The following is a 23,430-nucleotide window of genomic DNA, read 5'->3' as shown; positions in this document are numbered from 1 at the left end:
ACCTGCTGCAGACATTTCAAGGTGCTAGAAAAACACCAATATCATTCAACAAAATATTTCAAATTCCCTAGAAAGGTAACCAATCCAACATGAGTATTTTCTCCTAGGCTATACTGGATAGGTTATGTCATTCACAAGACTTCCAAAACAAACACTTTCCCAAAGCTGTCATAAGAGGAGAGAATTCAAGGCTGTATTCAAAGTGTCCTTGAAGAAATGCATCCTTTGGCTCCTGAGAATCTCCAACTCATAATAGCTCAAAGTGGGGAAGGAGCACCTGGGATGACATTGACATCAACATCAATACAGATGCCCTGCAAAATGGTAGAAAAGAAAAGACCACCTCACAACCACCCAAACCATCAGCCATAAGCCACATCTGAGGTTATATTCTGTAGAAAATGGCCCACTAGGTGATTTTTTTGTAATGCAAACCCATAACACCCGTGCATGCATCAAAAAATGCAAGTTGAAAGAAATGATGCTTACACTTTCACATAAGTTCTTTAAGAATGAATTTTATTCAATATCTCAAATGTTGGGCAGTGATTTGTAAATTCAGCGAGTGGGAAGAGATTTCCATTACCCAATCAGCTGCGATGCCAGGGTTACCAGTACGCTTTCCCATATTGGCCTCAGTCACCTCCAAACCTACAAAACTGGAGTTAAAACAGGTCATCCTCAATCTTGAGGGTCTACCCAAGGAGAATACAAATCACTGAAGATTAACATAGAAGTACATCAATTAGGAAGGCAAACATGTTGGACTTTACTGCAAAAGAATTTGAATACACATGTTGCTCCAATTGTGTGTGGCTCTAATTAGAGCACTCCTGGAATACAGTGCACAGGTATATTGAAGAATGTGGGGTATTAATATTGAAATTTGCAAAATTCTTCCAGGACCTGACCAGATAAATATGGATTTTTTTAACTAGCTCGGGTAGCTACAATCCAAAATTACATTCAATACTGAGATGAGAAGAATTTTTCATCCAATAAGGAGAATTGCTGGTAATTCTTTATCCCAAGGACCTATATATACTCAGGCACCGAGGATCAGCAAAGGTTAGCAGATTTTAAGAACTCAAGGGATACAGAATTAGTACAATAAAGAGGCACTGAGATACAACATCAAGTCATGATTTTATTGATTAGCAGAGAAAACATGATGGACCAAATAAAAGGCCTGATTGTGCTGTTTACCAATGTATGTATGAACATTTTTTATAGTCACCCATCAAGTTTCACCTGGTTCCTATCTCACCAGTCCCCTTTTTTAAAAATGTATACTGGTCATTTCACCTTTCCACTCTCAGTCCTGATGCAGACTTTTGACCCAACATACTGATAATTTCTTTCTTCCCACAGATGCTGCTTGAGAACCAGAGTTCTTCCACTAGATTGTATATCGCTCCAGAGTCAAGCATCTGCAGTTTTGTGTGAAAACAAATACCAAGCAAGAAGAGACTGGGTATTGTGCAGTGAACAGCTCATCTGCTGGTATCTAAAAGCTTTTCCACCATCTACACATCAGCAGCATGATGGAATAGACACCACCTGCTTGTATCAGTCCAACTCCAACAATTGTCAAGAAGCCCAACACCAGCCAGGAAAAAGCAATCTGATGACTGGCACCCCATCAACCTCCCTGAGTCAACAGCAGACAGAGGCTGCAATGTGCTCCACCTTGAACTCAACTAAAAAAAAAAATCACAAAACTTTGTTCTCCATATATCCTCAACTTTCAAACTAATGGACATGTATCCTTCACTCACTCAAAATATTCTGTGTTGTATGGCACTTGGTCAGAATCCAATCAAAGCTAGCACTGAAAGATGTGACTCTAATGAAATTAGTTTACTCTAAAGCTATAAATACAACACATACAAATGGTATAACATTTCTCCACAGAGCTGATCAGGACTACAATAAAAATAAGGCAATCTCTTCACCGATCCTCAAGACAATGGCTTACCAAACCTCATTTACAGTTAATATTTTTGTCATAAATCAGGTTTTCTAAAAGTATAATAAATTAGATACATTCTGCACAGCTGCATTACAATTTGTACAAAGTTAATGACTATTCAGAAATTCAGCCAAGTTTTTTTTCCCCGAGACCTGTATTTCAGGTCTTATATTTACATGATTCTGGTTGTAATATTTTCCATTTGTTTTGAAATTTAGGACAGATTACATGCCATTTAAGGGAATCTACTACATGCTATATATAAGCTATCTCCTTGAGCAGTTCAGTTGATTAAAGTGAGATGATATAATATATTAGCAGAAATCAGAATGCACTTATTTTCATTCATTGATGATTCAGTATTACATTTTGTTTCTGTAATTAAGTATTTTCAATGTATCACAATTTTCAGTTCCATCTTTATTTTGGGGTGGGGCGGGGAAGAAAGAGTAACAGTTCCACATCTGGATGAAATTTCTTTAGGCCAATAAAGAACCCACACTCAAATCTGTACAACTAGAGGTAGAATGACATCTGAAAATAACATGGTGCATTATGACATTATGATACAGATTAAGGTAGATCTTTCGCTCTCCCTCTCTAAAGTGTATATTTGTATGTGGGTACTTCTTGTGCTTACTGATTGAAGCAGAGACTACCCTGACATTTCATAGATTACAGGTATCTCAAAAGATTAGTGATAGCTACATTATACAATGTCTTAGCAAAGTTTTTAAAAATTCAAAGACGTTCAACAGGAGTGTTAAGAAACAAAATGAATATGCCAGATAAAGAAACATTAATACAAACCACAAAAAGTTTCTGTAGAGAGGTTGTGTTGCCAATAGCAGCTTCATAGGCAAGAACGTAAACATATGAATCTGTGCTAACAAGGACTAAGCTCATTTTGCTCAGAATTTTGAATTAAAAAGTTCAAGGCTGAATGACAACAAAGCTTTTCAAAACCCTTTGAAGCATCATTTGTTGCCTTCAAGATGTAATCATCAACAAACTATCAAAATAAAAAAATACACTTTAAACATTAATATTGAAAAGCAACCAGGGAAAAAAAAGCATTGTTAATCACCTTAGATAAAATATATACCTTTCAATATAAAAATAGTAATCCAGCATTTACTACATTGAACACACTTCTTGTTCAAATAGGACAACACCCCATCAGGGAATCAATGTTATATGTATAATCAGAAGAACCAAAAAAGGATTTGAATTAGGGAACACTTAATTTCAGACAGGACAGGTATCAAGTAGCTGCTCTGCAATTTGAATGTGGATTCCATGGCACAAGAAACATGATTTTAATCCACAACTTCAGGAGGAATGTAGGGAATATCAACCACCATGCCTAACTTTTTCTGATCTCAAACACCTCAGACCCAAAATCTGGCAGCATCATTTTTAAACCCGACTCCCACCTCAGAAGGCCACCTCCAATTTATGCTTTCAATAGAGCGAGTAATACAGTATGGAAACAAACCTTTCAGCCCACGAGCTCCATGCTGACCACAACACCTTCCCTGCTAGTCCCAGTGGTCTACCTTCAGTCCATAATCCTCAAAGCCCCTTCCCTCCATACCTCTTAAGTGTTGCAATTATACCTGCCCCAACCACTTGTGGCAGCTCACTCCAGGTACTGAATACCCCAAGTCAAAAAGTTGCCTCTCAGGTGTCAACATCTAGACTACAACATCAACAACTTGCCACAATCTTTCTGAAGCAATGCACTGCCAATGAACTACCCACAGGAGCTAACGCGCAAATCAAATGGGAAAATGTTCACACTATATAGCCTTCAATCCAGAACTGGAGTTGCCTTCAGTTTCAGTCATTAACCTACTGTATATAGATTATGCTTGTTTTTATATGCACTTGCACAGAACAACTTCCAAGTTATTGTGATCTTGTTCACTGAAGCATACAACAAAGGGCCTCCCATTTAACATTAAGAAATCATAAGGTCCTCTCCTAACCTGCCCCCACTGTATAACACAAGCTTCTCACAAGAATTTTGCAATAAAACCATGGAAATGGCTTCTTACACTCTAAAGTTTAAGAATATAAAGTACATACAAGACTGTTTAAGAATATGAGTGTTTAAGATCAAGATCTCAATCACAGCACATTGATCTATTAAAGAGCAATGACAGTGGCTTTTGAGCAGCAGAGACACCACAAGCAGATAAAATCCTCAAATGCATTGACGGGATAAGTAAATTAAAATTCTCTTCCCACAGGCCAACCTCCCCAGCAGCAGTGTTTCACAGACCACTTTGTCTGCATTCCCTATACCAAAACATATTATTCATCCACCTGCTAGAAGGAATTACCAGCTGGCAAGATGAAATATTGCAATGATAATTGAAAGCCTCTTTCGCATCATTTTACATCCCAACTGATTTGGAGGGATCCCTTTCTCACAATGGAGAAGAGGTCTTCCATGCTGTCCTAGACGCTTCAAACAGCAGAAGGAATGCACCACTTACCAGCCTGCTCTTTTACTGATCCCAATTGTAGCCTGGCTGTAGCTGACCAATCAGATGCCCTAATTTTGCTACCTTCTCCTGCCCCAATTCCACCACCTCAATGAGCTGCTGCAAAATCTGTGATGCACAGGACTGGATGTCTCCACTTACATGTGAACTGCATGGTGGCACAGTGGCTAGTGCATCACTTTGCAGTGCCTAAGATCACTGACTGGGGTTCAATTCCCACTGCTACTTGTAAGAGGTCTGCATGCTCTCCCAGTGACCAAGTAGGTTTTCTCCAGGTGCTCTGGTTTCCTCCAACATTCCAAAGATGTTATGGTTAGAGTTAGTAAATTGTGGGTATGCCAGAAGTGTGGTGACACTTGTGGGCTACCCAGCATAATCCTCACAGATTTGATTTGACACAAACGATGCATTTCACTGTATAGTTCGAAGTACATGGGACAAATAAATTAATCTTAGCAACGCACACAAAATGCTGGAGGAACTCAGCAGGCCATGCAGCATCTATGGAAAAAGTACAGATGACTTTTTGGGCTGAAACCCTTCTACAGGACTGGAGAAAAAAAAACTGAGGAGTAGATTTAAAAGGTGGGTTGAGGGGAAAGAAGTAGCAGGTGATAGGTGAAACCCGGAGGGGGAGGGATGAAGTAAAGAGCAGGGAAGTTAATTGGTGAAAGAGACAGAAGGCCATGGAAGAAAGAAAAAGGGGGCAGGAGCACCAGAGGGAGACAATGGGCCGGCAAGGGGATAATCTGAGAGAGGAAAAAAGGAATGGGAAATTGTGAAAGAGAGGGGTGGGAGGCATTGCTGGAAGTTTGAGAAATCTATGTTCATGCCATCAGGTTGGAGGCTACCCAAACAGAATACAAGCTGTTGTTCCTCCAACTTAAGTGTGACCTCATCACAACAGTGAAGGAGGCCATAGAGGGACATATCAGAACGTGAAAGGGAATTCAGAACCAAAGATTCCTTCCCTGATGGCAGTTGACAGCGCCTCATTTCCTGCAAACATTGTTTTGTTTTGTTTGTCTTGTTTTGTTTGTTTGTCTCCTCTGTCTTGTTTGTGTGCTGCATTGAACCCTTTGCTGAAGCCATCAGGAGGGATGAGGGCATAAGAGGGGTGACACTGCCAGGCAGTGGAGGGACCCAAGTGAAAACCTCCCTGTACATGGAAGATGTCACCATCTTTTGCTCTGATCCGAGGTCAGTTAGCAGGCTGATTAGGATCCGCGAACAGTCTGAGCTAGCTTCAGGGGCCAGGGTCAACTGCACGAAGAGCGAAGGCATGCTCTTCGGCAACTGGCCCGACCGATCCAGTCTCCCCTTCACCATCGGGTCTGATCATGTGAAGGTGTTGAGGATCTGGTTCGGAGGAGCCGAGGCGTGCAACAAGCACTGGCAGGAACGGACTGCCACGGTGAAACAGAAACTGGGATTGTGGGGAGGGCGCTCCCTATCGATAACGGGCAAGAACCTGGTCATCAGGTGTGAGGTGCTCTCAGGGCTGCTGTACTTAGCGCATGTGGCCCGTCTCCCTCTCCTGCAGCTCGGAAATCACCTGAGCTGTCTTCAGATTCGTCTGGGGATCCAAGATGGAGCGGGTCAGAGGTACCCTCATGCACAAGTCCCTGGACAATGGGGGCAAGAACGTCCCCAATATCGCCCTCACCCTGATGGCCAGCTTCGTGTGTGGCTGCATCAGGTTGTGTGTAGAACCCAGGTATGTGGGCACCAAGTACCACCATGTACCCAGGTTCTACCTGTCGCCCTGGCTAGGAAGGATGGGTCTGGCCCACTCCCGCGCAACGCCCCAGTCAGCTGGTCGTTGCCGCCATACCTGTCCTTCGTAGAAAAGTTCTTCCAGGAGAACACCTTTGACCACAGGGTCATCAGGCAGTGGTCGGCACATAATGTCCTGCAGACACTGCAGGAGAAGGATGTGATGGACACAGTGGGGTGGCTCCCTGAGCAGACCGTCCAGTTCATCTGGCAAAATGCCTCATCGCCAGACCTCACCAATAGGCACTAGGACCTCGCCTGGCTGGCGGTGAGAGGGGCCCTCCCAGTCAGATCACTCCTGTACGCCCAGAGTGTCGTCTCCACACCCCCCTGCCCACGGGAGGACTGCAGTGAGGAGTCAGTGACCCACCTCTTTGCACACTGTCAGTTCGCAGAGAGGGTGTGGAGGAGGATGAACAGGCTAGTGTCACGTTTGATCCCCAGCAGCGGCGTAACAGAGGACTCTCTGATCTACGGGTTGTTCCTGGGGACGCACATGGAGACCAACATCCAGTGCTACTGGCAGATCATCAACTCGGTGAAAGACGCTCTTTGGTCGGCCCAAAACTTGATGATCTACCAGAACATGGAAATGCCTGTGGGAGAGTGCTGCCGACTGGCACATTCTCGGCTGCAGGAGTATGTGCGAGGGACACACTGAAACTTGGTGCAGCCACCGCAAGGGCCCAGTGGGGAAGGACCATTGTTTAGGGTTCTTCTCCCGCGGGAGTGGGAGGGGTCGGGGGGTATACCCCTCAATAATGGTGTGGAAAGATGAAACAACAGAGCGCCACGTGACTGGCTAAAAGTGTGGAAATGTAAGGCCCGTAATGGAAACATCTGTAAAGGATTGAGAGTCATTGAATGGTTTATTGTACATAATTTTATTTTTGAATAAGGTATATTTTGAAATTTAAAAAAAATTCCTGCAAACATTCAAAAACAATAGGTCTATATATATTTAAATAAAAACAATTACAAAATACAGTATTTTACCTTGTTAATTAAAACCTTAAATGTACTCAAAAATTTAAAAAGAGATCTAATTAAATTCTACAACTACAAGATTAACAAGGAAGGAAGATAAAGTTAACCAAGGTAAAAAAGTCATAAAAGTCACTTTAGATTTTTTTTAAAAAGGGTTAATGAAGCACTGATCCTATGGAAAGTAAGCACTGGGGCATTAATAGCTAAAAATAAGTTTGAAAATACATTAAACAGAGATTTTGTATCAGTCTTCACTGCAGAAAATACAAGTAACATCCCAGAAATAGCTGCAAATCAAGCAACTGGAAGAGAGGAAGGAAAATTGCAATCAATCATTTGGGAACAAACCACTGGAGCTGCCAGATGATAAAGTTTTTAAATCCCAACAGACAACCTTGGGTCTTAAAAGAAGTGTTTGTGAGACAGCTGATGCACTGATACTAATTTTCCAAAATTACTCAAGATTTATGGAAGATTCCATAGTAGTGGAAAAAAACGAAACTATTTTATTCAAAAAGAATCAAAGACAAATCACACAAAACTACAAACCATAATCTGTGCAATTTGAAAAATTCTGTGTAATCAGGTAAAGTCAGAGATTTGCAAAGACAAAATATTTTAATTTAAAGGAAATAACAAGAATTAATATATGCTATGGATAAAAGGGGTACCAGTGGATACACTAGGTTCTCTAGATGGTAACTGAAAAAGATGCCATATTAGAGAACAATCTCATGTGAAAGGGATAATGGAAAACAACATGAGCATAAGGAGGTCTCGCTTTTTTGGTAGTCAAGGAATAAAAGGAGCAGAGTGCCTCAACGATGAGTGTTGATGCTTCATGAAAAAGAACTGGCTGGTCATTAAATTTGCTGATGCCACAAAGATGAATAGGAAGGTAGGTTGCAACAAGGCCAAACCACAATGCAACATAGTGGTCAAAAATCTTGTAGTTAGAGGTGTTAAAACTGAAGACAGTTTTAAGGTCATGGGGAAGAAGTTTAGAGTCAAACATGCAGAAGACATTTTACACCCAGAGGGTGCTCTGCTTGAGTTGGCAATGGAGACATACTTGCACAGCATTTAAGTACCTAGAAAACCACCCAAATTAACATAGAAGGTTACAGAGCAAGTGCTGGTAAACAGAATTGGTGTGGGTGGATAATTAATGTTTGGCGTGGACATAGTGCATCAAAGGGCCTATCTCCGCATAAAATGACTTAAGCATTTGTTTAAATTTTAGAGATACAACACAGTAACAGGCCCTTCCAGCCCAACAAACCTAAGCCGTCCAACTACACCCAATGTGACAAATTAACTGCTGGAATGTGGGAGGAAACCACTGCATCTGGAGAAAATCCACGTGGTCACAGGGAGAACTTAAACTGATTACATACAGCAATGGAACTGAACTCGGTTTGATGCTTAGTAGTGGTATCCTACCATTCTTGAAGGTTTAGAAATAGCAGAGGCTCAAAAAAGGTTAATATCTGGAATAAGTAGGCCTTCATACAAAGGAAGATTCAACAGACAAGGCTTGTATTTGCTGGAGATTAAGACTGAGCGGTGATATGATGGAAAATACAAGATCCTGCAGTATGTTTCAAGGGTAAACACAAAAAAATAATTTCTCTTTGTAGGAGAACCCAGAGCTGGTGGTTGGGGGGGGCGGGGGGGGGGGGGGAGTCACTGTTTAAAACTGCATGCTTGATGGATTAAGACAGAAATAATAATTTTCTTCCCACCCCTGGCTCCCAAGTTTTCAAAACTCTTTCAATAGATGTTGGAAGCCATCTTAAATAGTAGAGAAATATAAATGGCCAAGACAGATGCTTGACGAGAGAACTGGTCAATATGGGTAATAGGAATGCAGTACAGATCACAATTAGAGCAGCATTCAAGGGGTAAGGGCAGACCCCAGGGCCTAAGGTTCCATATAATAGTACAACAGCCACTGCATACAATAGATTACCATCACATCTCCCCAAAGGGTTTTTTTCTCCATAATTCAAGTGGTTACTTAAATTTGTTTGTGACTTCAGCTATTCAGACCACCGAGATATGCCACTGTTCTCCTAATAATGCACATAAAACACCATCTGAAAAAAATATAAAATTAAATGAACATGCTGCTTTTTCACATGAAATGTACTAATCTGATGCAATCTTTGTTTTTAATTTCTAAATTTTCTTTCAGCTAGTATTTGCAAAGGGCAAGAGTTTGCAATTTTAAGTACTTGCAAATAAGAGAATGTAACCACAAAGCTATATTATCCAGGACAGTCTGTGGATTTGTAAGAGTAGCTTCATTAACAAACAAATCTGTATAAAGTAGGCTCTCTAGTTTACAGTTCCGTATGTGAAATTATAACCAAGTTCATTAAAACAAACCATAAACTTGTAATCTTTGATTAAACTGTGGATTCATAAAGATCTAGATAGATCATTTACATACTTTTAGCTGACGATGCCTGAAATTATTTATTTTGCCTCGTGACCGCAGCGAAAGATCTAAACATACTTGGCAATTCCACCAGCACTTAAATGCATGGCTTGTCATTACAATCACAGCACAACTAGGTGTTTCAATAGAAAACAGTGGATGGATTTAACAAACTTAGAAATGGACTTCTTGATGTAAAGCAACCAATTGTAATAAATCAACATTGATTGAATGTTTTAGGATATAGTGGGACAGATTTTTTGATATGTTTAAATGCAAGGCTTTCGGTCAATATGTAAAAGTCAGTTTCATTTGTGCCTCCTTGCCAAATTGGATCAGTGGCAGGAACTAAAAGTTAATAATTGCCAGATCTTTGTGTGACTCAAATGCTGCTAACCATGGGTTTCTCCCTCCAACCTGAACCCCCACTCACAGACAGGATCTCTTGCTTTCTGCAGTAAATATTAATCATTGTGAAGTAAATAATGATAACTAAGCTGTGAACATAATACTAAATATTTTGTTACTGGGATTTTTGGAACTTAGGCAACAGCTTCAGTGGTAACACACATCAAAGTTGCTGGTGAATGCAGCAGGCCAGGCAGTATCTCTAGGAAGAGGTACAGTCCACGTTTCGGGCCGAGACCCTTCGTCAGGACTAACTGAAGGAAGAGTTAGTAAGAGATTTGAAAGTGGGAGGGGGAGGGATGGAGCCAAGAGCTGGACAGCTGATTGGCAAAAGGGATATGAGAGGATCATGGGACAGGAGGCCCAGGGAGAAGGAAAAGGGGGGGGGGGGGGAGCCCAGAGAATGGGCAAGGGGTATAGTCAGAGGGACAGAGGAAGAAAAAGGAGAGTGAGAGAAAGAATATGTGTATATAAATAAATAACAGATGGGGTACGAGGGGGAGGTGGGGCATTAGCAGAAGTTAGAGAAGTCGATGTTCATGCCATCAGGTTGGAGGCTACCCAGACGGAATATAAGGTGTTGTTCCTCCAACCTGAGTGTAGCTTCATCTTTACAGTAGAGGAGGCCATGGATAGACATGTCAGAATGGGAATGGGATGTGGAATTAAAATGTGTGGCCACTGGGAGATCCTGCTTTCTCTGGCGGACAGAGCGCAGGTGTTCAGCAAAACGATCTCCCAGTCTGCGTCGGGTCTCACCAATATATAGAAGGCCACATTGGGAGCACTGGACGCAGTACATCACCCCAGCCGACTCACAGGTGAAGTGTCGCCTCACCTGGAAGGACTGTCTGGGGCTCTGAATGGTGGTAAGGGAGGAAGTGTAAGGGCATGTGTAGCACTTGTTCCGCTTACAAGTGCCAGGAGGGAGATCAGTGGGGAGGGATGGGGGGAACGAATGGACAAGGGAGTCGCGTAGGGAGCGATCCCTGCCAAAAGCGGGGGGGGGGGGAGGGAAAGATGTGCTTAGTGATGGGATCCCGTTGGAGGTGGCGAAAGTTATGGAGAATAATATGTTGGACCCAGAGGCTGGTGGGGTGGTGGGTGAGGACCAGGGGAACCCTATTCCTAGTGGGGTGGCGGGAGGATGGAGTGAGAGCAGATGTGCGTGAAATGGGGGAGATGCGTTTGAGAACAGAGTTGATGGTGGAGGAAGGGAAGCCCCTTTCTTTAAAAAAAGGAGGACATTGCCCTCGTCCTGGGATGAAAAGCCTCATCCTGAGAGCGGTGGGGGCCTTCCTGATGGAGGATGGAAGTATATAAGGACTGGACATCCATGGTGAAAATAAAGCGGTAGGGGCCAGGGAACTGCTACCAACCTTATAGTTCCCACACCTCGCACTTCCCGTTTCTACCTCCTACCCAAGATCCACAAACCTGCCTGTCCTGGCAGACCTATTGTCTCAGCTTGCTCCTGCCCCACCGAACTCGTTTCTGCATACCTCGACACGGTTTTATCCCCCCCCCTTGTTCAATCCCTTCCTACCTATGTTCGTGATACTTCTCACGCTCTTAAACTTTTCAATGATTTTAAGTCCCCTGGCCCCCACCGCTTTATTTTCACTATGGATGTCCAATCCCTATATACTTCCATCCCCCATCAGGAAGGTCTCAAAGCTCTCCGCTTCTTTTTGGATTCCAGACCCAATCAGTTCCCTGCTACCACCACTCTGCTCCGTCTAGCGGAATTAGTCCTTACTGTTAATAATTTCTCCTTTGGCTCCTCCCAGTTCCTCCAAACTAAAGGTGTAGCTATGGACACCCGTATGGGTCCTAGCTATGCCTGCCTTTTTGTTGGCTTTATGGAACAATTTGTGCTCCAAACCCATCCTGGTATCCGTCCCCCACTTTTCCTTCGCTACATCAACGACTGCATTGGCGCTGCTTCCTGCACGCGTGCTGAGCTCGTTGACTTCATTAACTTTGCCTCCAACTTTCGCCCTGCCCTCAAGTTTACCTGGTCCATTTCCGACACCTCCCTCTCCTTTCTAGATCTTTCTGTCTCTGTCTCTGGAGACAGCTTATCTACTGATGTCTACTATAAGCCTACTGACTCTCACAGTTATCTGGACTATTCCTCTTCTCACCCTGTCTCTTGCAAAAATGCCATCCCCTTCTCGCAATTCCACTGTCTCCACCGCATCTGCTCTCAGGATGAGGCTTTTCATTCCAGGACGAGGGAGATGTCTTCCTTTTTTAAAGAAAGGGGCCTCCCTTCCTCCACCATCAACTCTGCTCTCAAACGCATCTCCCCCATTTCACGCACATCTGCTCTCACTCCATCCTCCTGCCACCCCACTAGGAATAGGGTTCCCCGGTCCTCACCTACCACCCCACCAGCCTCCGGGTCCAACATATTATTCTCCGTAACTTCCGCCACCTCCAACGGGATCCCACCACTAAGCACATCTTTCCCTCCCCCCCCCCCCCCACTTTCTGCAGGGATCACTCCCTGCGCGACTCCCTTGTCCATTCGTCACCCCCATCCATCCCCACTGATCTCCCTCCTGGCACTTATCCTTGTAAGCGGAACAAGTGTTACACATGCCCTTACACTTCCTCCCTTACCACCATTCAGGGCCCCAAACAGTCCTTCCAGGTGAGGCAACGCTTCACCTGTGAGTCGGCTGGGGTGATATACTGCGTCCGGTGCTCCCGATGTTGCCTTCTATATATTGGCGAGACCCAACGCAGACTGGGAGATGGTTTTGCTGAACACCTACGCTCTGTCCACCAGAGACAGCAGGATCTCCCAATGGCCACACATTTTAATTCCACATCCCATTCTCATTCTGACATGTCTATCCACGGCCTCCTCTATTGTATAGATGAAGCCAGACTCAGGTTGAATGAACAACACCTTATATTCCGTTTGGGTAGCCTCCAACCTGATGGCATGAACACTGACTTCTCTAACTTCCGCTAATGCCCCACCTCCCCTTTGTACCTCATCTATTATTTATTTATATACACACATTCTTTCTCTCACTCTCCTTTTTCTCCCTCTGTCCCTCTGACTATACCCCTTGCCCATTCCCTGGGTTCCCCCCCCTTTCCTTCTCCCTGGGCCTCCTGTCCCATGATCCTCTCATATCCCCTTTGCCAATCACCTGTCCAGCTCTTGGCTCCATCTCTCCCCCTCCTGCCTTCTCCTATCATTCTGGATCTCCCCCTCCCCCTCCCACTTTCAAAGCTCTTACTAGCTCTTCCTTCAGTTAGTCCTGACGAAGGGTCTCGGCCTGAAACATTGACTGTACCTCTTCCTAGAGATGCTGCCTGGCCTGCTGCGTTCACCAGCAACTATGATGTGTGTTGCTTAAATTTCCAGCATCTGCAGAATTTCTCGTGTTTGCGGTTTTAGCTTCAGTGGTAATCACTTCCATTCACAACTTAATTGGTAGCATGCAATCATGGCTGCAGTTTAAATACACATAACACTGCTTATAAATTTCCCTATTTCACGTTCCAAAGTACCTCTGTAATTACTTACAATATGAAAATGATGATATTTGCTCCACCAAAAAGAATACCTTTTCTATAATCTCAATATAACATAAATACGTATTTTTTATGCAGCAGTCATGTAATTGCACTACAGAATGCAATTAATATTTTTTGTATAAACAGGTGGTATCTGGAAAGAGCACTGTGCGTAACTAAGTGAAGTACAGTGGACTACCGTTAATTGCAACATATTGGGACCAGCACATCTTGGCCCAATTAAGCAGCTACCCCAATTAGCCAAAGTTTCATGAAAATAGTTAAAAAGATATAAAAAGAACAAACTATTAGAACACCAGCAAAGCTACTATGATACTATAAAATGTTTTAGTTCCCAATAGTTACTACAGAGGAATTAACCCACGTACACTGCTGTGTTGTTTTGACTGACTGTAAACGAACAAAATCAGCAGACACCCAGTGCAGATAATGGACTGCCTTCAAACAATGCTTTCGATTAATGCATCCTTCAAAACTACATTTTCATTGTAATATTCAAGATGATTGCTGATATCTTCAAATTTTTTCCATAGCTCCTAACTTGTTGAAGTAGTGAAATAGTTTTATTTTCACCCCCAGCCACTTTTGGCATCTCCAAGCCTGAATGCTTGAAACCCATAACGAGCAAAGCAGTTTTGAATTATCCTACTGCTTATTTCTTGCCAACTATCAACAACAAAAATCACTGCTTTATTAATATAAATACACACAAGTAATGCTATTTAAAAACTGATCGCTCTAATCTCAGTGTAGCATCTAACAGCCATATGACATGCACACGACAGACACTAGTTAGAAACTGGCAACAGTCTCCTGTCCCAATTAAGCAGCATAGAGTCCCAAATAATCAAAGGGAATCCCAGCAATTTTCAAGTTATTTTTGTTCTTTAAGAGTTGTCCCAAATAAGTAGCTGCTGTATTATGAGAAGTAATTGGATAATGACTTTGTATGTAATAAGGTGAATATCCCCCCCACCACCTCAACTTTTTGACTGCAGGATTAAAGGTAAATTGGTAAAGTGTATATGTTTAAATGTTTTTCTTCTAATAAAAATTTGTTAATAACTGATGCCATTTACTTTACTGTCTAGTTTGCCTCACAGCTTTCACTCACTTTCGTCCAGCAATAGCTGTTCCAAACAGCTGGAGCCATATTAATGTCTGCATTGCACTTTGGTGGATCAATCAATCAACAAAACACATCCAGTGTTATTAACAGAATTCAGTCACACCAAACACAGCTTGATGTGCTTTGGTGTTAAAGTTCAAAGTTCAAAATACATTTATCATCAAAGTGGGTATACGACCTTGCTGTCTTCTTAGCTTTCAAACTACTTTTCATCTTTTGCCTCTCAACTCACTACAAATGGCAAACCAAAACGTAGCATGTACTTCAGCTCATGCAAAAATAACCTTATATACTTTTCAGAATTTGTTGATGAAGGGCTTATTTTTCCTCCTTCATTAGGGCAGACAAAATTTATAATAATGTACTGAGTGCTATTAAAATATGAGCCATACAAGTAAAACAGGAATGTCACAGATATGTGCATGCAGATAGACACAATTCTTCAGCAATAACTTCACCCATGTTATGGTAGCACAGTGGTTAGTGCATCGCTTTACAGCATAGATTTCATCAATCAGAGTTCAATTCCCACTGCTGCCTGTAAGGAGTTTGTACGTTCTCCCCCATGACCCACACAAATTTCCTCCAAGTGTTCAGGTTTCATCCCACATTCAAAGACATACAGTCAGGGTTAACAACTTGTAGATGTGCAATGTTGGTGTTGGAAGCATGATGACACATGGTGATCCTTGCTGATTTGATTTGATGCAAACAGAGTTATTGTATGTTTCGATCTTTTGATGTACTTGTGACAAATAAAGGTAACTTTTGATTTTCTATAGACTTGACTAGGCCAAGATTCCTAGCTACTTTCCCTTATTTTGCACCATGTAAACTTTAGGCTATCTAAACATGAATCACTGTATCTTACATTGAAACCATTTTCTATGATATCCCCTAGAACTCCTAGTTCTATATTAAATTTGCATTTGTGCAATTCAAGTTTCAATGATCAATGCTAGTTTTAGAAGTGCTAGAAACAAAACCAATTACATGCTCATCAGGAGCTTCCACTATTGTACCCACTTTTAAACAAGTTCCAAAATGCTAACACGAGGAAATCTGCAGATGCTGGAAATTCAAGCAACACACATCAACGTTGCTGGTGAACGCAGCAGGCCAGGCAGCATCTCTAGGAAGAGGTACGGTCCACGTTTCGGGCCAAGACCCTTCATCAGGACTAACTGAAGGAAAAGTTAGTAAGAGATTTGAAGTGGGAGGGGGAGGGGGAGATCCAAAATAATAGGAGAAGACAGGAGGGGGAGGGATGGAGCCAAGAGATGGACAACTGAATGGCAAAAGGGATATGAGAGGATCATGGGACAGGAGGCCTAGGGAGAAAGGGGGAGGGGGGAAAAAAGCCCAGAGGATGGACAAGGGGTATAGTGAGAATGAGATCAACTGTCCATCTCTTGGCTCCATCCCTCCCCCTCCTGTCTTCTCCTATTATTTTGGATCTCTCCCTCCCCCTCCCACTTTCAAATCTCTTACCATCTCTTCTTTCTGTTAGTCCTGATGAAGGGTCTCGGCCCGAAACGTCGACTGTACCTCTTCCTAGAGATGCTGCCTGGCCTGCTGCGTTCACCAGCAACTTTGATGTGTGTTGCTCCAAAAAGCTAAAATGTAATTTTGCAAACAATGGCATGTTTACAAAGGGTACCTTTAAGAACTTCCTCTTTCTTCTAGTTTACTGAAGAGATTACTTCTGACACAATCTAATTAGAAAATACCTTTGTATATTCTTAACAATTAAATTTGCAGTGGTCTACATTAAAATTACTTGCAGATGGTGAACTGTCCTTGTGATGTAAATTGTATTTTCCCCACTCACATCAATCAAGTTTTACTGATTTACCACTCTAATATAAATTAGCATTTAATTCAAAATTTGAAAAAAAATGTTTATATCTAATCAATTATGATGGTTCAGGATAAGTTTTATATTGAGTGAATTTGCAAGTATCAAAAGGGGATGACACAATATGTCACAGCTGGTTCAATTTGTGCCAGAATCACTGGCAATGCCCAAAACAGAAACACTAATGCGGGCAAACTATGGAGAGGATTCTTAGGGCAGGGTTTTTGAACACTGAAGAAGCATAGACTACCTGACTTTATAATAGCCATCTTGTGTCTCACAAATCTGAACTGTAAGGAAGTGACAAAACAAGCTGGTGAAAATAGAACAATGAATGTGGCGTATACGGATTTTAGTGAGGCAATTGACAAAGGTTCTCATGGCAGGCTCATCCAGAAAATCATGAGGCACGGGATCCACTGAAACATAGATCTGGAACTGGCTTGTCCACAGAGGCAGATGGAAGCAATTAATGGAGTGCATTCTGCAGGCAGCGACTTCAGTAACTTAAGTGACTTGGATGAGAAAGTTACAGAATGGGTTAGTAAGTTTGCGGATGATACAAACATTGGTGGTGTTATGGATAGTGTAGAATGTTGTCATAGGTTTCAACAGGATAGAGAAAATGCAGAGCTGGGCACAGAAGTGACAAATGGAATTGAATCCAGAAGAGTGTGAAGTACCATGCTCAGGAAGATTGAACTTGATGGCAGAGTGCAAAATTAATACTTTATACTTTATTGTCGCCAAACAATTGATGCTAAAACGTACAATCATCATAGCGATATTTGATTCTGCGCTTCCCGCTCCCTGGATTACAAATCGATAGTAAATATTAAAAATTTAAATTATAAATCATAAATAGAAAATAGAAAATGGAAAGTAAGGTAGTGCAAAAAAAAACAAGAAGCAGGTCCGGATATTTGGAGGGTACGGACCAGATCTGGGTCAGGATCCGTTCAGCAGTCTTATCACAGTTGGAAAGAAGCTGTTCCCAAATCTGGCCGTATGAATCTTCAAGCTCCTGAGCCTTCTCCCGGAGGGAAGAGGAATGAAAAGTGTGTTGGCTGGGTGGGTCATGTCCTTGATTATCCAGGCAGCACTGCTCCGACAGCATGCGGTGTAAAGTGAGTCCAAGGACGGAAGATTGGTTTGTGTGATGTGCTGCGCCGTGTTCATGATCTTCTGCAGCTTCTTCTGGTCTTGGACAGGACAACTTCCATACCAGGTTATGATGCACCATAGAAGAATGCTTTCTACGGTGCATCTATAAAAATTAGTGAGGGTTTTAGGGGACAGGCCAAATTTCTTTAGCTTTCTCAGGAAGTAAAGGCGCTGGTGGGCCTTCTTGGCAGTGGACTCTGCTTGGTTGGGCCAAGTCAGGTCACTTGTGATATTGACCCCAAGGAACTTAAAGCTGTTGACCTGTTCCACTTGCACACCACCGATGTAAATTGGATCATGCGGTCCACTACTCCTTCTGAAGTCAACAACCAATTCCTTCGTCTTGCTGACATTGAGGGATAGGTTACTCTTCGGGGACTCATTCCTCCAAGATGCAGCACAGTGCATCATAGGAAGTCATTCCTGCCTGTGGCCATCAAACTTTAGAACTCCTCCCTTGGAGGGTCAGACACTCTGTGCCGATAGGTTGGTCCTGGACTTAATTTACTGGCATAATTTACATATTACTATTTAACTATTTATGGTTATATGACTATTTATTATTTATGGTGCAACTGTAACAAAAGCCAATTTCCCCCTGGGATCAATAAAGTATGACTATTGTCTTCGCACCATGCCACCAGGTTCTTAATTTCCTCTCCGTACTCAAACTCATCATTACCTGAGATACCGCCTACAATTGTTGTGTCATCAGCAAACTTATATATTGAGTTTGATGGAAACTTGGCTACACAATCATGGATGTACAGTGAGTACAGCAGGGAGCTGAGTACACAGCCTTGTGGGGCACCGGTGCTCAGTGATTGTACAGGAGAGCTTGTCCCTTATTTTTACAGCCTGGGTCCTGTCTGTGAGGAAGTTGAAGATCCAGCTGCAGATCTGAGTGCTAAGGCCCAGGTTCCGGAGCTTAGGAATCAGTTTATTTGGAATGATAGTATTAAAGGCAGAGCTAGAGTCAATGAAAAGGAGCCTTACATATGCGTCTTTATTCTCCAGGTGTTCTAAGGAGGAATGTAGGGCCAGAGAGATAGCATCTGCCGTTGATCTGTTGCTCCAGTAGGCGAATTGCAAAGCATCGAGGCTGTGGTTGAAGTGCGCCATAACCAATCGCTCGAGCACTTCATAGCAATTGATGTCATTCAGGCCTGCCACCTTGCTCTTTTTCGGCACTGGGATTATCGTTGCCTTCTTAAAACACGAGGGGATCTTAGACTGAAGCAAGGAGCAGTTGAAGATGTCAGCAAAGACTCCAGCTAGCCCGCTTGCACAGGCCTGGAGAACCCGTCCCGGGATGCCATCTGGGCCCGTCGCCTTCCTTGGATTTACCTTCAGGAAGGCCCTTCTAACGTCCTCCTCGGTGACGACGAATCTCGATGCCACCAAGTCCGGTTCATTTAGAGGGAGCGGGACGCTCCTCTTCTGTTCGAATCTTGCGTAGAATACATTAAGTTTGTCAGGAATAGAAGTGCTATAGTTATAATATTCCCAGCCTTTTCTTTGCGCCCAGTGATCTCATTTAGACCCTGCCATAGTCTACTGGTATCCCTCTGGTTAGCCTGGGCTTCCAACTTGACTCGATATTGCCTCTTGGCACCCTTAATGGCTTTCCGGAGTTCACGCCTGGATAACAGCAGGATTCTCAGCAATGAGGAACAGAGGGATCTTGGGCACCAAGTCAGCAGATGTCTGAAAGTTGCCGCTGAAGTTGTTAAGGCAGATGGTGCACTGGCACTCATTAGTCAGGGGATTGCAAAGTAATGTTGCAGCTCTATAAAATTCTGGTCAGATCACTCTTCAAATTTTGTGTTCAGTTCTGGTCGCCTCATTATAGGACAAATGTGGAACCTTTGGAGGGTGCAGAGGAGATTTACCAGGATACTGCCTAGATTGAAGAACAAGTATTATGAGCAAAGGTTGACCAAGCTAGGACTTTTCTCTCTGTCACAAAATAAGGTGAAAGGCAATTTGATAGAGGTGAATGGGATTATAAGAAGCATAGACAGAATAAACAACCAATGCTTTTTTCCCCTAAGGCAGCACTGGCCAGAGGACATCCTTTTAAGAAAAGTTTAGGGGAGATAGTTTTTTTTTTAAAAAAGTAGTGATAGATGACTCCTGGGCTGGTGTTTGAGGGTGACACATTAGGAACATTTAAGAGACCCTGAGATAGACACATGAACGGAATAAGAATAGAGGGTTATGGGCAACGTAGCAGGCAAGAGTTGATTGATGGTGGAGTGAGTTTATATAGGTTGGCACAATACTGTGGGCCAAAGGTTCCATATTATGCTGTACTGTTCACTGATGGGACAGTAACGTGAAAAGGTACAGTCACAGTAATTGTGCCACAGAACTGCAGACACACTAATAAGCACATACATTATTTAGTAATAGATACAAATGGAGAAAGAACAGCTATTCTTATAGCCAAGTAACCAAACAAAAAGACAGTGACGGCAGAGTAATCTATGAAGGAGAGATTGCTGTACTAGTGTTTTCTTTATACTATAAGACAACACAGGTGTTACTTAATGATATGGTTTATAGATAAATAAATTAAACAAATAACCACGTTCTAAATTACAACACGCTGGAACCAAACAATTCAGGCTCTAGCTTAGAAAAGAAATGTTGCACATAATATTGTTTTAAATACTTTATGCAGGGATGGAGAACAGATCAAAAAACTATGAACAGGATCACTATAAAAGGTATGGTCAATCAGGCCAAGAAGAATTAAAAGCAGCAATCTATTACAGAGTGAAGACTGGACCATAAAGACTACCGAGAATGTGATAATTCACTAGGAGCAACATCATTCATCATGATTGAAATTAAATCCTAATGTCCAAGTACAATTAGGTTTCAATATACTCACATGTCCAGCATTAGTGGCAAAATGACAGAATTCAGGAACGTTTGGTAAAATTATAACACCATCACATGATGCAGAAATATTTCTTCAATGTTTCAAAGTTTGTTATATCCCACTCTTAAGGTATAGCTGCAACTCGTGTTGTTAATATACATATTTAGTAGCATTTCACCGAGCATAAGCATTCATCAGCAAAAATTTTGTCAACTCTGGGCAGTGGACATCAGAGATGGATACAACCCCATGCATATTCTAATTAAAGAGGTACGTAATCTGTCAAAATTGATGATGGCAAATAGGAAACTGTAACTAATGAAGGCCAATTGCAACATTGGCTATGGTTAAGCTTGAAGCATGATGACAATCAACAATTTCAATAGCCCCACAGTTATAGAACGCCACCATTAAAAAAGGAAAAAAATCCACAGATGATTGTACAATAGTAAACCAAATTAAATTTCAAGCAGATGAGTCTCTAGAGTAATTAGTTTATTCAGTTATCAACAGAATATGACTGTACACGATATGACTTCAACTCTGTCAGCAACATATTTATTGTTTTACACGGAAGGAAGAATGCCAACCAAAGAAGCAAATTAATATAAAAAGGTCAAACCCAACTCAACAACCTTTGCAATGTATATTTTAATATTCAGGAAGGGTCCAACATCTGCACAGACTTTATCTTATTCGGTCTGCAGTTGCACGTTTAAGATCAAAAAGTTAACTCAGACATCGCCAGCTGGTTAAGTTTAAGGTCAGCTAAATGCAGAAATGCCAATTTGAAAGTGAATGGGTTAAGACTGATGTGTTTTCGTGGCAGTATGTCATAACTGCAAGCACTGCCAACTACACTATGAATGCTCTGGTATATAAAGACGGTCACGTACTCAATACATTACCAGCAAAAGCCTCGGGAAGAGTAGTAAAGCAAGGGTAATCCAGCAGTAAGTCTTAATTTATACTGAAAAATAAAAGGGTGTTTTTTTTCTATGCCAAGACCCGCAGTAAGTGGCAAGCTCTCTCTCTCCTATGAACAGCCTGCTGACAGGTCAGGTTACACATCAGACAAGCTGGAGAGAATCGTAGATTCAGGACCCAGGCAGCATGAGTGACACCCGAACTTCCAGGCCGCTTCTCCTATAGAAGTTCGCCAGCACAGGCCTCCCTACATCCAGGGACGAGTAGCCCCATCGATCAGTCAGTCAGGCCGGCACTGGATGAGCCGGGGCCCGACCTCCTTCTGCCACCTCCCTCAACGCCACCGGTCATTCGCCCGGCTTTGGTCTTTCCTTACCTCTCGCTAGTTGAAACCGGAGTCATGGGCGGCGGTGAAGGCAGACAGGGATGAGTATGAGACTGAGAAAACCATGATCACACTACTGCCTGCAGCTCCTTCCTTTGCACGGCCACACAGTCAGTCTACCGTACGCAGCAGCAGTCCGCACCTCACACCGCAGCGTGCTGCCATTGGCCCGGCCCCTCAGCATCGCCGCTCCTGATTGATCCGATATCAGAGGGCGTGGCCAAAGTATGCGGTTCCAGACTGCCTCATCTGGGAGCCCGAGGGAATGAGTGAGTGGTGACTGTGGCTGGTTGCTTGCAATCTGCACACTGCGCTGATGAGTGGATTTTATCTTTCTAGGTGTGTTGCAGAAATTGTTATTTTATTATGGGAACGACAAAGCATTAATAATAAGTCAGATCTTAATTCCTGCTTTGTCAGTGGCACAGCAAATCTTTGATAGACCTCCCAATATAAAGTAGATATTTTATGTACAGTTGAGCACCACAATATCTTGAATTAAACATTTAGTATGACAGAAGTTAGATGAAAGCAAAAATAGCATGTACATAATTTATTTGAAATACGATGTGGCAAGTTATGTGTAATATATCTATTTTAACGCTGTAAATTCGTTTACAGGCTGTTGATGATGTTTCTTCAGATTAAATGCGAGTGAGTATTTAGAATGCTTTCTACAGTGAGTGTTAGTTTTCCACGAAAGTAGCTGTAGGTGGTTCCACTAGAACAAATATTCTTTCAGCATGGTTCTTTGCAATAAACGTTAATTGTATTGAGGCCAATTAGGTAAAGCAAATTGATGCGGTTTTTTTGGCAATCATTTTCTGTTATGTCATACGTGTTATTCTACCATTGTATCCAGTTGTTAACATTTCACAAACTTTCAATAAAGGAATGAGTTCCAATAATGCCTAACTAAGGATGCCAAAACTCCAGGTTCCATTGCAGATTGTATAGAGGAAACAAAGAACGAATCTAGAATATACTGTGTATTCATGCAGCTGTATGTCAGAATCAGGTTAACATAAGTCTTGAAATGTGTTATTTTGTGGCAGCAGTAGCATTTTTGTGACTTTTGTGCATAACTGTATATTTACTGCGATCTTATATGTGCTATATGTGCCTTGTGTTGCATATGACTGTGCAATTACATTTTGGACCTTGGCCTCAGAGTAGCATTGTTTCATTTGGCTGTATTCATAGATATCATGTATGGTTGAATGACATAAACTTACTGTAAGTTACAAAATAAATGAATAGCCGAAGTAGTAACTATGTGAATAAATAAATAATGTGAAAGAGGAATAGCAAGGAAGTGTTCAAAGGGGAATAAGCTGTTCCTAAAACATTCAGTGCTGGTCTTCAGGCTCCTGTACCTCCTCCCTGATGGTAGCATTGCGAAGAGGACATTCAACAT

At 42.3% G+C, this 23,430-nt stretch overlaps 1 protein-coding gene across 3 annotated transcripts in view; it reads right to left on the bottom strand.

Annotated features, from left to right (window-relative positions):
* ibtk (inhibitor of Bruton agammaglobulinemia tyrosine kinase) overlaps nucleotides 1–22,144 on the bottom strand; it is a 163,276-nt gene extending 141,132 nt beyond the window's left edge. For all 3 annotated transcript variants that reach the window (XM_072250091.1, XM_072250093.1, XM_072250092.1), the window contains exon 1: nucleotides 22,005–22,144. The gene's annotated coding sequence lies outside the window, so the exon portion shown is untranslated. The remainder of the gene's footprint in view (nucleotides 1–22,004) is intronic.
* Between the last annotated feature and the right edge of the window lie 1,286 nt (nucleotides 22,145–23,430).

This window comes from Mobula birostris, chromosome 2 (assembly GCF_030028105.1).
Source record: "Mobula birostris isolate sMobBir1 chromosome 2, sMobBir1.hap1, whole genome shotgun sequence".
Lineage (NCBI taxonomy): Eukaryota > Metazoa > Chordata > Chondrichthyes > Myliobatiformes > Myliobatidae > Mobula > Mobula birostris.
The sequence above is the reverse complement of the archived record's forward strand: the minus strand, read 5'-3'. Positions and strand labels throughout refer to the sequence as shown.